Below are 15,568 nucleotides of genomic sequence, written 5' to 3'. Positions count from 1 at the left end.
AACCAAGTCAGGGCTCCCCAGCGTCCCTACAGATACGTTCAATGGATCAGTTGTCATGACATCACATCCGATGAGACGCCCCCCCTGTAGCATGGTTCCCTCCACCACACCCAGATTTCTCTTTAATTATCCCCAAGACCACTCCTCTTCCCGTAGAACCTTGCCAGGTAACACAGCAAATGTAAAACCTGATCTTCACTCCCTCTCTTTCAAGGACCACAAACACTCCTTCCCGGCCAAACAATGATTTACTCGTGCTTCTTTCAATTTAATGTTGTTAGTTTGTTGCTAACGTGCAGTCTCCTTTACGCTGGAAGACGAGAGGCAGATTGGGTGATCACTTCACTAAACTCGGTCTAAGATGGGAAGAAAAAAAGTTGAAGAGCCATGATAGATTAAAAGATCTTCAGGAAGTTTTTCAGAAAGAGAGCGAGAGAGAGACAGCTTGGGGAATACCACTTGCGTGAAGGCAATTGTATAGTCTCACTCAGGACATATCCTGAACAGAGGGACTCGAGGTCAGCCCACATTAAAACCCCAAAACAAAGCCAAACCTTGGCCAAATAGTTAAAATTTTCTGCAGGATCTGCACCAGCAATCCATTGTAGTTGCTGCCAATATGCAGACTCGAGACAACAAGAGTCCCACTAGACCTAAATTGAGTAAGAGAAGTCACAAGCCGGTATCCAAGGGAGTGCACACCCTAGAAATCCCACCTGCATCTGGCTTGGAACAGCTAAATTGCTTAGCAACATCCAAATCAGAACCAATCAAAATAAAGGATGCACTGAGCTGTTTCCCATTGGCTGATACACCACCAGTGGTACCGCAACTGGAAGAGTCCGTAATGGGTTTAAGTTTTCTAGACACACTTCCAGTCACATCTGACAATATCAGATGTTCGAAACAGAAAGATCTGTTCCTGGAAAAACTGAAACAGTCGGTGGTGATGGGGGAAACCAAAGGGCTGTCACAACCAGAACGGAAACCTTTTTGGACTCGGAGAGACCAGATCACAGTAGAGGTTGGCATATTATTAGGGGGATCAAGAGTGATCATCCCAAGCAAAGATCAGTGCCAGATACTGGCTAAACTCCAACAGAATCATCCAGCAGTTATGTCTGCTGGCCAGGATTGGATGCAGACATAGCTGCTTTGGTGAGGCAGTGCCCAGATGCCAACAAGGACAAACATTACTGCCAGCAGCTCCCCCACATTCATAGGAATGGCTGGGTCAACCTTGGACTTGCTTACAGGTCCCTTCATGAGCTCATTGTTCTTAGGCATTGTGAACGCCCACTCAAAATGGCTGGACATTTATGGAATTCATTCATCAAACACAGGGATGACAATAAAAAAATTATGCACGTTTTTTGCAATACATGGACGCCCAGATGTGTTGGTCACAGATAACAGGACATCATTTACCAGCAGGAAATTTGAGTATTTGAGTGGCATTTGACATAAAAGCTCCATTCCATTGATCACCCAATGGTCTGGCAGAAGGAGCAGTCCAATCTTTGAAGACAGTCTTAAAGGAACAGCCTGGCAGCTTCATGAGATACCAAATTGTCCCGGTTTCTATTTATTATAGGACCATCCCTTATGCAACTACAGGGATAGTTCCAGCAGAGTTGCTGATGGGGAGAAGAGTCTGCAACAAGTTAAATCTGATCTTCCCAGACCTGGGGGATGGGGGGCAAGTGTGAAATAGTATCAGGAACATGAATTCCAGATATCAACACTCCGCTAAGGAAGACAGACAGTTTACTTCAGGGGACAAAGTTTGGTGCGGGAACCATAGGTAAGGCCCTGCATGGGTAAAGGCATGGTCAACACAAGGTCAGGTCCAGTGATGTGTAAAGTTTGGATAAGTGTGACAGCCCTGAGCAACCACATGGGGCATACAAAAGCTGCAAACTTGCAAACAATGTAGGAGCAAAACATGCCTGGCTCCTCGACTGCCTTTCCTATTGTTCTGGAACTCGTGGGTTTTCTCTCTCTCTCCGTCGAGCATTAATGATACCTCTTCATCTGAGATGGACATGGCCACCTTGATGCCTTTGCTGCCTGAAGAGGAGAATTATTTTTTTCTGAGACACTGCAGGTGCAAGAGATGAGCTACTGCCTGTTTCAGAGGCAGAATTCAGGAGCCTGACCCTGTGCTAAAATGCCCCAGGGGGGCACAAAAAAAAAGAACTGGCCTTTGTCTACAGACCCAGAGGGGGAGGAATGTAGTGATTGTAACAAGGTCAGCCAGGAGGACCTCATAGAATGTGAGTTCCATGATTGGGGCTTTTAGTCTGGTCCAATCAGGGAGCCCTGGCTGACAAATATAAACAGCTGTGTAAAAGGTTCTGTTGACACTGAGAGCTGGCTCTGAGGGAGCTGGATGTTTAAATAAAGGATGACTTGGTCCTGGGATACCTGCTTCTGTTGAGTTATTTCATTTGGTAGTCCTGGTTTAGGATTCTCTTAAGGTTAACATACAGGTTCAGCTGGCAGTTAGGAAGGCAAATGCAATGTTAGCATTCAACTCAAGATGGCTAGAATACAAGAACAGAAATGTACTGCTGAGGCCGTATAAGGGTCTGGTCAGGTCACATTTGGAATATTGTGAACAGTTCTGGGCCCTTATTTGAGGAAGGACTTGATGGTGTTTGAGGGTGTCCAGAGGAGGTTTACAAGAATAATCCTGGGGACGAAGGGCTTGTCATGTGAGGAGTGGTTGAGGAAACCAGGTCAATTCAATGGAACTCAGAAAGAGGAGGAAGGAAACAATTAAATCTTACATTCTGAGAATTCTGGGAAGTCTGAATAGAGTGGATGTGGAGAAGATGTTTATGCCATTAGGAGAAACTAGGAGCCAAAGGCATAGCCTCAGAGTGAAGTGACAACCTTTTAGAACTGAGATGAGGAGGAATTTCTTCAGCCAGAGGGTGGTGAATCTGTTGAACTCATTGCCACAGGCAGCTATGGAAGCCAAGTCATTGAGTGTATTTAAAACAAAGATAGGTATGATTGGAAAGGGGATCAAAGGCTATGGGGAGAAGGTCGGAGAATGGGGTAGAGAAACATATCAGCCACATTTAAATGGCGTTTCAGACATGATGAGCCAAACAGTCTAATTCTGCTCCTATGTTTCTTGGTTCACATGACAATTGTAAACCCAGCGACTGTCCAAAGGACATTCAACAATGGAAAGATTCACAGCCCAGCTGGCTCTGTATCTACAAACAAACAGGAATCATGGTTGACTCAGTTGAAAATTAGCCGTATGTTTATAGCAGCCAACTACTGACTTACTCATAACAGTGATGAGGAGAGACATATGTATGAGGAATAATAAGGAAGTAAGGAAGATTTGCATGGGAACTTGCAGTACAGAACTAAAAGCCATTGTATTGTCACATTGGGGTGGATAGGAGTGTCACAGTAGGAGGACAATATGACAGAAAAGAAATGCAGAGATGAAGGGAGACAATTTTTCATAGGCCTTGTCAAAGGAATACAAAATGAAAAAAACACAAGTCACTCAGAACATTGTATACTTAATCTGTATCTCTCCTTGCAACATTAGAAATGAGTGGATAACGCATACTGCAGGAAGTTATCAAAGATAGAACATTGAAGTAATGTGAATGATATTTTGTGGTTATTCTATTCACAGATTCCCAAAAAACTAACTATGGATTTTGGGTTTTTTGCCACCACAACTATGAGAGATAATAGATGCTGACATTCACATGGTATGGAATGTAGTGCCAGAGGAAATGGTGTAGGCTGGTACAATTACAACATTTAAAAGGCATCTGGATGGGTACATGAATAGGAAGGTTCTAGGGGGATCTGGGCCAATTGCTGGCAAATGGGACTGGATTAATTTAGGATATATGGTTGGCAAGGACAAGTTGGACTGAGGGTTTGTTTCTGAGCTGTAAATCTCAATGACTCTATCAGAAACCACACAGATAGGCTTTTACAGATTTCGGCAGAACTTAGAGTGGCAATATTCTAAAGCAGCACTCGGGAATCTTATTAATATTTTCAGTCCGGTGACCCTTCTTCAGAACTTTTCTGAAGATGGGTCACCGGACTCTAAATGTTAACTCTGCTTTAATCTCTCCACAGATGCTGCCAGACCAGATTCCTGGGTTTCTCCAGCAATTCCCAGCAAGTGCAGTTCTTTGTTTTCTATTCAGAAGACTTGCTTTGAACTTGGTGTGAGCAGATTGGTATGAGACGTCTCTGCCAATTTTATCCCTGTCCAATTGCACAATATTGTGAAATGTGACCAAATCTGACATATTGACTAAGCTCTTCACCAGTAACCTCTGGAATATTGGTATGCACATTCAACAGGTAATACTTGTCCTGCCTGTCACATCCGATCACTGCTCAATAGCATGCTCTGGAGAAACTATACCTAAGGCTTGGAAAAAAGATGGACTTCGTGTTTTGGCCGAATCATCTTCAATAGCTAATCTTGGCCCTTCTGTTCGTGAAAGATCTATATCACCCAAGATAAGTAATCTGTGGAATACAGAAAAGTCGACAAAGCTAGATGCAGCTATCTCCTTATGCAGAGTAAGGAATGTTGTTTCATTAATGATTTGGACTACGAGTTCATTTGAGATATGGATCTGCAGCATAGAGTCATAGAGCTATAAAACACAGAAACAGACCGTTCAGTCTAACTCATCCATGTCAACTAGATATCCTATACACACGTTCCATACACACATCACCCCAGTGCATGCAAAAGTTGCCCCTTAGGTCCCTTTTAAATCTTTCCTCTCTCACTTTAAACCTATGCACTCTAGTTTTGCACTCCCCTACCATGGGGAAAACACCTTAGATATTCATCCGATCCATGCCCCTCATAATTTTATAAACCCCTATAAGGTCACCCATCAGTCTCCAATGCTCCCAGGAGAATAGCCCCAGCTTATTCAGCTATTACAGTTAAACATGGGATAATTTATGGAGTCTTAGAAATGTACACAGACCTTGATAATGTAACTCTGAGACTGATGCTAATAGATGAAAAGGAGAAATTCGATCTCCAAATAAGCACTTGTCAGGTGGACAGGTAGATATTCGCAAAGGAACGGGAAGGTTAAAGATGACAAATTTCATTTGATTCTGATTGAAAGCAGATCCCATAGGCTGGACTCCCAGAGGGATTTCTTCCACTCAGCTGGAAGAATCAACCCTCTACAACTTGTCACCGAAGAAGTGACTTCATTGGTTTATTGGATGTGAAAAGTAAAATTCTTGCAATTTGTTCAAATCAGCCTATCTAATTTTTACAAAATAAAAAATATACTTGCCATACTGCTCATACTCTGGGACATACTCCTTGATGGGTCTGAACATGCCAACGCTCAAATCAACGTTTTCTGCTTTGATATGAATTGAATTTATTGTGTTCACTTTCCTCTTTGCCACCTGTTTGAGGCTATTAATCTATTGTTGGCAATTTTCGGCTCAGGTAGCCTTCTTTACCTTGGGAGATACCACGGCTCATTCATGTATTGACCATCCAGTGGCCGAGTAGTTAGCACTGCTGCCTCACAGCACCAGGGACCCAGGTTTGATTCCAGCCTCGGGCGACTGTCTGTGTGGAGTTTGCAGACTCCGTGTCTGCGTGGGTTTCTTCCGGGTGCTCTGGTTTCCTCCCACAATCCAAAGGTGAGCAGGTTAGGTGGGTTGGCCATGCTAAGTTGCTTGTAATGCTTGGTGCATTAGTCAGAGGGAAGTAAGTCTGGGTGGGTTACACTTCAGAGGGTCAGTGTGGACTTGTTGGGCCAAAGGGCCTGTTTCCACACTGTAGGGAATCTAATCTAATCATCTCTGTGTAGATACCTCATTTTGTTATTATGCCCTCTGGCCCTAGACTCTCCCATAAGGGGAAATGACCTTTCTATATCTATCCTGTTAAGTTCCCTAATAATCTTGTGTGTTTCAACAAGGTCATGTCTCATTTTTCCTAAACTCCAATAAGTACAAGGCCAACTTACTCAACCTCTTGCAAACGACAGTTCTTCCATTCCCAGGATCTGCCTTCTCTGGATTGCTTCTAATGCAAATATATCTTTCCACAGACAAGGGAGCAAAACTGATCACAATTTTCCAGCTTGGTTTGGCCAATGCTTTGTATAGTTTTAGGTTGCTGTTAATTAAATGGAATTATTCCAATAGAATAAATGACTTAGCTTTTGGAAGAATTCAGGGGTTCAGGAGCTTATTATGCATCCTTTGCTTGTACCAGGATTTGTCGCATGTACTTGGATCTGTAAAATGGCTCCTTCATGTTTGTCAGGATGATAGATTTCAAGAATTTCTCACAATTTCCAATGGGTAACTCGAGTTTAGTGCTGCTGCCCAAAGTTTCAGACAGTTGTAAGCAATACTGTTATTTCATTCCTGGAATCCTTGTAACTATTTTGGGGATGAGACAGAATCTGGAATGCCTTTGTCTTTTGACCTTCTACACTATTTAAAAGATGTACATTGGCTGCTGCACAGATGACCAAAGGTGATCTGCATGGCTCTGTACAATCCGAATGCATATATAATGGAAAAGAAGTACTTTATAATCTCCATGATCCAATGTGCACTGTCTACTATACAATGAAATAAGGACTTCACATTCACATCTGCATTCCTTGTAAGATTGCAGTTCCCCTCCAAACCACACACCATCCTGACTTGGAAATATTTTGCTGTTCCTTCAGTGTCGCTGGGTCAAAACCCTGCAATTCCCTCCATAACTGCAGTGGGGTCTACCTGCAGCACATGGACTGCTGTGGTTCAAGAAGGCAGCTCACCACCACCTTCTCAAGGGCAACTAGAAGCAGGCAACAAATGCTGCCCAGCCAGCGACACCCACATCCCAAGAATGAATAAAGAAAAGACAGTCTCGGATATTTTGGTGGCACCCTGGAGAAATGTGTCCTATTGTCCCAAGAGTGTTACCTGTAAGAAACACTCCTGAGCTTGTGTGACTGCCATTTAAGATTCAATTTGTTACTTTGAGTAACATGTTACTGATCAAGTCTTTAAACCTTCCAAATGCATCTCAAATTGACCACCCAAAAAACCTTCAAATGCTATCTCAACTAGCTTTATCTGTTGAAAACACCATGGGACAAGATTCGAAAGAGAACAGTGCACTACGCATGCTGTTGCAATAACTACAGCAATATGTCTAGGGTATTCATTTGAATGACATCTGGTAGAACCTACACAAAGTGCTTTATAGTCAATTAAGTACGTTTGAAATACATGGTAGGACATATTGTGGCCAGGATGCACACAGCAAATTCCTAGAAACAGTGATGTGATAATTTTCAGCTGGTAGCACCTTCACCTTTCAGTCAGAAGATGCTGAGCTAGAAGTCCTCCTTTTGGGTCATTTGGCATTCGTCTGTCTGTGAGAGATGTTGAAAATGCAACATTGGTGAGGTCAGACAAGGTCTTCTGTGCACTTCTTTCGAGGCAATGAAAAAGAAGGGACTGCTCTCTGGTATCCCACACAATATTGATTTGTCAATTTTTAAAATATTCATTTATGGGATGTGGGTGTTGCTGGCTGGGTCAGCATTGATTGCCCGTCCCTAATTGCCCCTTGAGAAGGTGGTGGTGAGCAGCCTTCTTCAACTGCCACAGTCCTCCTGCTGTGGGTTGACACACAATGCCCTTAGGGAGGTAATTCCAGAACTTTGACTTTAAGGGTACTAAAGACCCAAATCTGGTCATTATTACATTTCGGATTGTGGGATCTTGGCTGCCATGATTCCTACATTAAAACAATTTCTACAATTCTAAAGTTCTTTATTGATGTAAGGCACTTTGGCACATCTTGAACTCATGAAAAATGTTAAATAAATGCAAGTTTTTCTTCATTAAGCCTATAGTTGGAGGCACCAGATAACACTCCATAATGGAAACTAGTTCCAGCATATTATGAAACATTGAGCTGGATTCAACATCACCCTGTATTAGAATGACACAAGTATAGTTGTGCACTTAACCTGCAAAGAAGTGTATCTGAAAACAAAAGTTTCTCTTTCTATTCCTCCATGTGCACACTTAGACTGAACCAGGACAAGATTGACATCAAACTGTGCCCATACACGGCATCAGTTGCTGTTTCACAATCATTGCCAGATGCAATATTCCACACTTTGGCTGGAAGAGCAGAAATTCAGAATGCTATTTAAAATGGTAGAAACTGTAAAATGGTGCAACATACACTAAGGGATCTGGGTGACCTTGTACATGAATCACAAAAGGTTAGCGTGCACATACAGCAAGTAATTAGGAAGACAAATGGAGTGTTAGCTTAATGCAAGGGGAATGAAATATAAAAATGGGGAAGTCATAAAGGACAGAAGATCCCACTTTTCAGCACCTGACCCATAGCCTTGACTAATATGGCATTTCAAATGCTCATCCATATAAAGGGTGTGAGGTTTCCTGCCTCTATTACCCTTTTGGTCAGTCCATTTCAGATTCCCACCATCCTCTGTTTCCTCAAATGTAGCAATTGCTACAACTGTAAAGGGCATTGCTGAGATTATATCTGGGGTACTGTGCAGAGTTTTGGTCTCATTACTTGAGGAGGGTCATACTTTTTGAAAATTTGTTCATAGAATGTGAGCTTCGTTGGCTGGGCCGGTATCTTTTTCCATTCCCAAACACCTTTGAGAAGGTGCTGGTAAGCCACTTTCTTATTGGAAGCAGTACAGAGCAGTACAGAACTCGGCTGATTCCTGGGATGAAGATGTTTGTCTTATGAGGAAAGGGTATACAGATTGGGTCTACTCATAGGGTACAGAAAAATGAGAGGTTATCATATCGAAAGGTGGCATGGTAGCTCAGTGGTTAGCACTGCGCCTCACGGCTGCCAGGGATCCAGGTTTGATTCCACCCTCAAGTGACTGTCTGTGTGGAGTTTGCACATTCTTCTTGTGTCTGCTTGGGTTTCCTCCAGGTGCTCTGGTTTCCTTCTGCAGTCCAAAAATGTACAGGTTGGGTGGACTGGCCATGCTAAATTGCCCATTGTGTTCAGGGATGTGCAGGTTAGATGGATTAACCATGGGAAATGCAGGGCTACGATGATTGTGTGGGCTGCTCTTCAGAGGGTTGCTGTGAGTTGATGGGCCAAATGGCCTGCTTCCACTTTGTATTGATTCTATGAAACAAATCAGATTTTGAGGGGATGCAATAGAGTAGATGCTGAGGATGTTTTCTCTTGTACGAGAATCTAGAACTAGGGCACAATGAAGGTTCAAAATACAAGGTCCCCACTTAAATAAGCAATAAGGAAAACTTATATTCTCAAAGGGAAATTAATCTTTAGAATTTTCTTCTACAGAGTATACTGAAGGTTAGTCTATTGAATAATATTCAAAACTGACAGACAGGTTTTCAATCAAAAGGCAATTTAAGGGTTATGGGGTCAGGTAGGAAAATGAGTGACCTTTTAATGGGCCAAGAGGCCTATCTCTGCCTCTATTTCTTATGAACCAAGAGATTTTTCAAGATATATTTTCGTCAGTTTTGCTTTGTCCTCATGTGAATGAAGACATCAATGTTAAGAAATATATATTACAACTCTACATGGTTAATTTTGATATAGTCTAATGTGGCACATGATTATTAACTTGTAAAACATCTCTGCTCTGCCAGAAACGGTGGTTCAGTGGTTAGCACTGCTGCCTCACAGCGCCTGGGTTCGATTCTAGCCTCAGGCAACTGTCTGTGCTGAGTTTGCGCATTCTCTGCGCGTGTGTGTGTTTCCTCCGACAGTCCAAAGATATGCAGGTTAGGTGGATTAGCCATGGGAAATGTAGAGTTACAGGGATAGAGTTGGGGGTGAGTCTGAGAGGAATGCCCTTCAGATGCTTCCACACATTAGGGATTCTATGAAAGGATACAGGCTGCGTCTCCTGCCTCCTAGTGGTAGGATGTCTGACCCTAGTAGTGCCAGGTCTGAGTCGGTAGGAATGAAGGGACGTATTGAATCTCCTACACCGCAGACAGAACTTCAGTCCAAAGATAGTAACCCACTTCCTCCCCACTATTTTACAAACATTTTTTTAAAACGATTGCTCACTCCCACCATCCTGCCCATGCCCACAATATTGTAGTGTGGGCCGGACGATATTGGGGTCAGCTGAAATTTTAACTGTATGGTGCTGAAAAAGCACAGGGCTTATGTCCGAAACGTCGATTCTCCTGCTCCACGGATGGTGCCTGACCTGCTGTGCTTTTCCAGCACCACACTCTTGACTCCGGTCCCCAGCATCTGGAGTCCTCACTTTCTCTTAGAACTTTTAATAGGCTCAGGTTGACCCTGGAATATTGATTTACGTCAATGGTAGGGCTATTGATTCCAGCCTCTGCCATTTCCCACCTCATAGGGGTGAGCTTGGGGTTGGGTGGGTCTGTGATAGGATGGGCATCCGTTATATTTTATATGCCTCTCACCCACTAAATATGACAGAAGCAAATAATATCCAGCCAATTATTCCACTTGGTGACATTGACAATTTACTAACCTGTGCAACAACACACAAAGAAATTTATAAAATTCTGCATTCATAGGAGGAAAGGAATAGGAGGACGTCTCTCAGCCCTGTTCTGCAATTCAAATAGGCCACCTCTATCTTCATTTTGTGGACTTGCTCTGTGAACTGTAATATCATTGTCCAGAGAAAATGTCACTTTTGAAATTTCAATTGACACCTTAGCCTCAAACGTTGTTGAATGTTCCAGATTCCCAATAATCTTTGAATGAAGTATTGTTTCCTAATCAACCTGGGTCTCATTTTAAGATCTTGCCCTCTTGTTCCTTACCAGATGACATAGTTCCTCTTACGATCCCACAATGTCCTTTAATACTTTTGAACACCTCAATTAGATTACCTCTCAGTCTTCTAGACTCATGGGAATACAGTCTGGTCTGTGCAGCTGTGCAACATTTATGTGTCTGGAATAGTAAACTATAGGGGATTTGTCAACACAGATAATGAATGCACAATATTTGAGGAGCCAATTACTGCAGATGCTGGAATCTGTACTGAAAGCAATAAATTCTGGAGATCACAGTGGGTTAGGCAGTGTTCACACAGAGAGAGAGCGAGTTAATGTTTCGAGTCTAGATGACTCTTCGGAGCTGAAGTGAAGGGTGGAGGAGGCAGCATTTCTGCTACAGTGGCGGGGTGGGGGTGGGGGTGGTTGGAGTGCTGGGGAGAAAGGATGTTGATAGTTCAGATTAAGTGATTGGAAAGTGAGAACAATGGTGTGTCTATCTGCCAGACTGGAAAGAACAGACAGTCCCACTGGGGTACGGGGAGCGAACATGCTGACAGAGAATGTAGCAGATAAAGCTACAAGAAAGGGAAGGATTGGGAGTTAGTTCACAATTTGAAAGTGTTGAGCTCAGTATGAAGTCCAGAAGGTTGTAAAGTGCTGGTCTGAGGATGGGATGTTGTTCCTCCAGTTTGCAAAGGGATTCACTGCAGCATTGCAGCATGCTGAGGGCAGCCATGGAACTTCACCTGAGAAGGAGCAGCGCTCTGAGAGCTTGTGATTTCAAATAAACCTGTTGGACTATAACCTGGTGACTTCTGACAATTGTCTTCAGACAAGAAACAAAATTCAACACTTACTTCCTAATCATTTGAAGCACGCACTTCTGTCACTGAATCTGATTACTCACACCGGTGAGAATATGGGAGAAATAAAGTGAAAATCTTACATGTTCAGAAGGGAAAAAGAGATAGGTTTCCCATATGGTTTTTAATCTGAGTTTGATGACACTCACAGAAGCAGATAATTCATATGACACAAATTCTTTATGTTCAAAGCTCTGTATGACCTTGCCTCTCCTTTTTTTTCAGATTAGGTTCCCTACAGTGTGAAAACAGGCCCTTCGGCCCAACAAGTCCACACCGACCCTCCGAAAAGCAACCCACCCAGACCCCTTCCCCTACATTTACCCCTGACTAATGCATCTAACACTACGGGCAATTTAGCATAGCCAATTCACCTGACCTGCACATCTTTGGACTGTGGGAGGAAACCGGAGCACCCGGAGGAAACCCACACAGACACAGGGAGAATGTGCAAACTCCACACAGACAGTCGCCCGAGGCTGGAATCAATCCTGGGACCCTGGTGTTGTGAGGTAGCAGTGCTAATCACTGAGCCACCGTGCCGCCCCAATCCATAGTACGCTGAGATAAGCCTGCAATTCCTTCTACTCTGGCTACTTTTACATCACTCACTTCCTTCACCCCATGCTTGCCAACCTTACCTTCAGTAGTCACAGTACTAACCTCTGAAATCACCTCCCTATACCTCCCAGGGCCTCCAGCTGTTTCTCTTCCTCCAAGATATTTCTGAAAGATGATGTCTTTGATCAATTTTTGGACAACTTGACCTTCTTCTTTGGATCGGTGTCAACCTTTGTCTGATTACATTCCTGTAAACCACCTTGGGACTCTGAGGGGCTATATCATTGCAACTTGTTGCCACCTAAACAGTCACACTCTTGCAGTCGTGTCCCTTTCACGTATATGGCAACTGTCTTGGGTTTCCAGTTCCCTCATCATGGTTATCACAAAGTCATAGAGTCATAGAGATATACAGCACGGAAAAAAGACCCTTTGGTCCAACTTGTCCATGCTGACCAGATACTTAAACCCAAACTAGGCCCACCTGCCAGCAATCATCCCATATCCCTCCAAACCCTTCCTATTCATATACCCATCCAGATGCCTTTTAAATGTTGCAGTTATACCAACCTCCACCACTTCCTCTGGCAGCTCATTCCATACACATACCACCTTCTGCATGAAAAAGGTGCCCCTTAGGTCTCTTTTATATATTTTCCCTCTCACCCTAAACCTATGCCCCCTTGTTCTAGACTCCCACACTCCAGGGAAAAGACTTTGTCTCTTTATCCTACCCATGCCCCTCATGATTTTATAAACCTCTATGAGGTCACCCCTCAGCCTCCGACGCTCCAGGGAAAACAGCCCCAGTCTATTCGACCTCTCCCTATATCTCAAATCCTCCAACCCTGGAGACATCCTTGTAAATCCTTTCTGAACCTTTTCAAGTTTCACAACATCATTCCAATAGGAAGGAGGCCAGAATTGCATGCAATATTCCAAAACTGGCCTAACCAATGTCCTGTCCAGCCACAACATGACCTCTCAACTCCTGTACTCAGTACTCTGACCAATAAAGGAAAGCATACCAAATGCCTTTTTCACTATCCTATCTACCTGCAACTCTAATTTCAAGGAGCTATGAGCCTGCACTGCAAGGTCTCTTTGTTCAGCAACACTCCCAAGGACCTTAACATTAAGTGTATAAGTCCTGCTAAAATTTGCTTTCCCAAAATGCAGCACCTCACATTTACCTGACTTAAACTCCATCTGCCACTCCTCAGCCCATTGGCCCATCTGATCAAAATCCCATTGTAATCTGAGGTAACCTTCTTCACTGTCCACTACACCTCCAATTTTGGTGTCATCTGCAAACTTTCTAACTATACCTCTTATGTTCACATCCAAATAATTTATATAAATGATGAGAATTAGTGGACCCAGCACTGATCCTTGTGGCATTCCACTGGTCACAGGCCACTAGTCTGAAAAACAACCCTACACCACCACCCTCTGTCTTCTATCTTTGAGCCAGTTCTGTATCCAAATGGCTAGTTCTCCCTGTATTCCATGAAATCTAACCTTGCTAACCAGTCTCCTATGGGGAACCTTGTCGAATGCCTTACTGAAGTCTACCTCAACAGCTCTGCCCTCATCAATCCTCTTTGTTACTTCTTCAAAAAACTCAATCGAGTTTGTGAGACATGATTTCCACGCACAAAGCCATGTTGACTAGCCCTAATCAGTCTTGGTCTTTCCAAATACATGAACATCCTGTCCCTCGGGATTCCCTCCAACAACTTGCCCACTAAAGTCCAACAGCACGGAGAGAGATCTTTCAGCCCAAACTGGTCCATGCCGACCAAAATGTCCATCCACGCTAACCCCATTTCCCTGCACTTGGCACATATCCTTCTAAAGCTTTCCTATCCACATATTTGTCCAAATGCCAATTAAATGTTGTTAATGTACTTGTCTCACTCACTTCCACTGCACAATCCATTCCATATGTGTAATATCATCTGTGTAAAATCTCAGATAATCTCAACAACATATTGAGGAAGAAGGGGAGTGTTATCAAATGTTAGAATACTTTAGAATAAGTCACCAACATGAACTCAACATTTATAACTAATGATTACAATCTCAGATGTTGGGCAAACATAGATACTTAAAATAGGAAGCATGCTAGATATTAAAGTGATGCAAAAATTGAGCTTAGCAATTGTTTTATTTCTAAGTGGATGATGAAAATTATTTCTGGTGCTGTCCCTTCCCTGTATTGCAAACATCGTTTCTTCTGCACTGATCTGCTCTCCTATTGCCATTGGCTTCAGCTAGAAGAGCTCTGATGCCACATCTGAATTGCTATTCTTTATGGATGAGCTCAGACAGCAAGTGTCAGTATACTATTTGACACATCACAGTGCAGCCCAATCCTCACTCAATACCTGCAGAACCCCTATCTGCCCAAAGTGGGGGCAGGAAGCCTATTGCAATCAGGAGTTTGTGATCTGTTTTGGTATTTCTAACTAAGCGGATATTTGCAGCTTCAGAACTGGTTGAAACCAAGCAACTTGGCATTAGTTAGTTAATGCTATACTGAGAACAGTTGAGCTACTCATTATCCTTATTAAGTGATCGTAGTCACTGACGAAAAACTCCTTCTAATGATCAACCCTGTGGAGTAAAACTCTATTGCTATGGTCAATTTTGACTCACTGCACTTTAAAATAAAGGGAGGTCCATGTGATTAAATTAAATTGAGGCCTTTCGAATCATCTGCATCAAACATAATCCGCAATCAAGATAATCCCTGATAACGGCCAGCCTTGTTATCAATGAGAAATATTTCAGTATCTAATCTTCAGATCCAGGATCCAACACCACTGGATTTCACTCCTTGGTTTCCACTTGGCTCCTAAATGGAAACCACAAAAAAGGAGGGAAAATTGGAAAGCAGTACTGTAACTATAGAAGTCAGGTTGAGGTAGCTCTATTAAACAAACAGCTTTGCCTTACCTGAAAGGCTGTTGGAGAAAGGAAAAGAGAGAGAGAGAGATGGATGTGAATGCCTCCTGTGTCTGTTAAAGAGTGAGGAGAGGGCAGAAATTACAAGACAGACTAGCCTGGGAAATCTGACACTCCGTCTTTATTTGGCTGGTCTCTTTGGATAGGAGAACAAAGAGGAAATTTGGTATGTTCCTTTAAATAGAATTACATGTTAGAGAAAAATAAATGATGCTGGGTGCGGATGGAGACTGATAACAAGGGGAAAGTTTGATAATACAGTATACGGGATCAGCAGAAGGCAAACAAAAAATCCATCACATGTGGAATTTTTATTGGTTAGGCCACTTTTGGAATACTGTGTTCAA

The 15,568-nt window shown here is 42.9% G+C and overlaps 1 protein-coding gene across 2 annotated transcripts in view; it reads right to left on the bottom strand.

The window, feature by feature from the left end:
• The window catches only part of tnnt1 (troponin T type 1 (skeletal, slow)), a 58,332-nt gene extending 43,080 nt beyond the window's left edge, over positions 1-15,252 (bottom strand). Inside the window, exon 1 of one of the 2 annotated variants that reach the window (XM_043679618.1) lies at positions 15,213-15,252. The gene's annotated coding sequence lies outside the window, so the exon portion shown is untranslated. The remainder of the gene's footprint in view (positions 1-15,212) is intronic. The other variant, XM_043679617.1, reaches the window with a different exon arrangement.
• Positions 15,253-15,568: the final 316 nt, after the last annotated feature.

The sequence above is a fragment of the Chiloscyllium plagiosum genome, chromosome 39 (genome assembly GCF_004010195.1).
Source record: "Chiloscyllium plagiosum isolate BGI_BamShark_2017 chromosome 39, ASM401019v2, whole genome shotgun sequence".
Lineage (NCBI taxonomy): Eukaryota > Metazoa > Chordata > Chondrichthyes > Orectolobiformes > Hemiscylliidae > Chiloscyllium > Chiloscyllium plagiosum.
The sequence above is the reverse complement of the archived record's forward strand: the minus strand, read 5'-3'. Positions and strand labels throughout refer to the sequence as shown.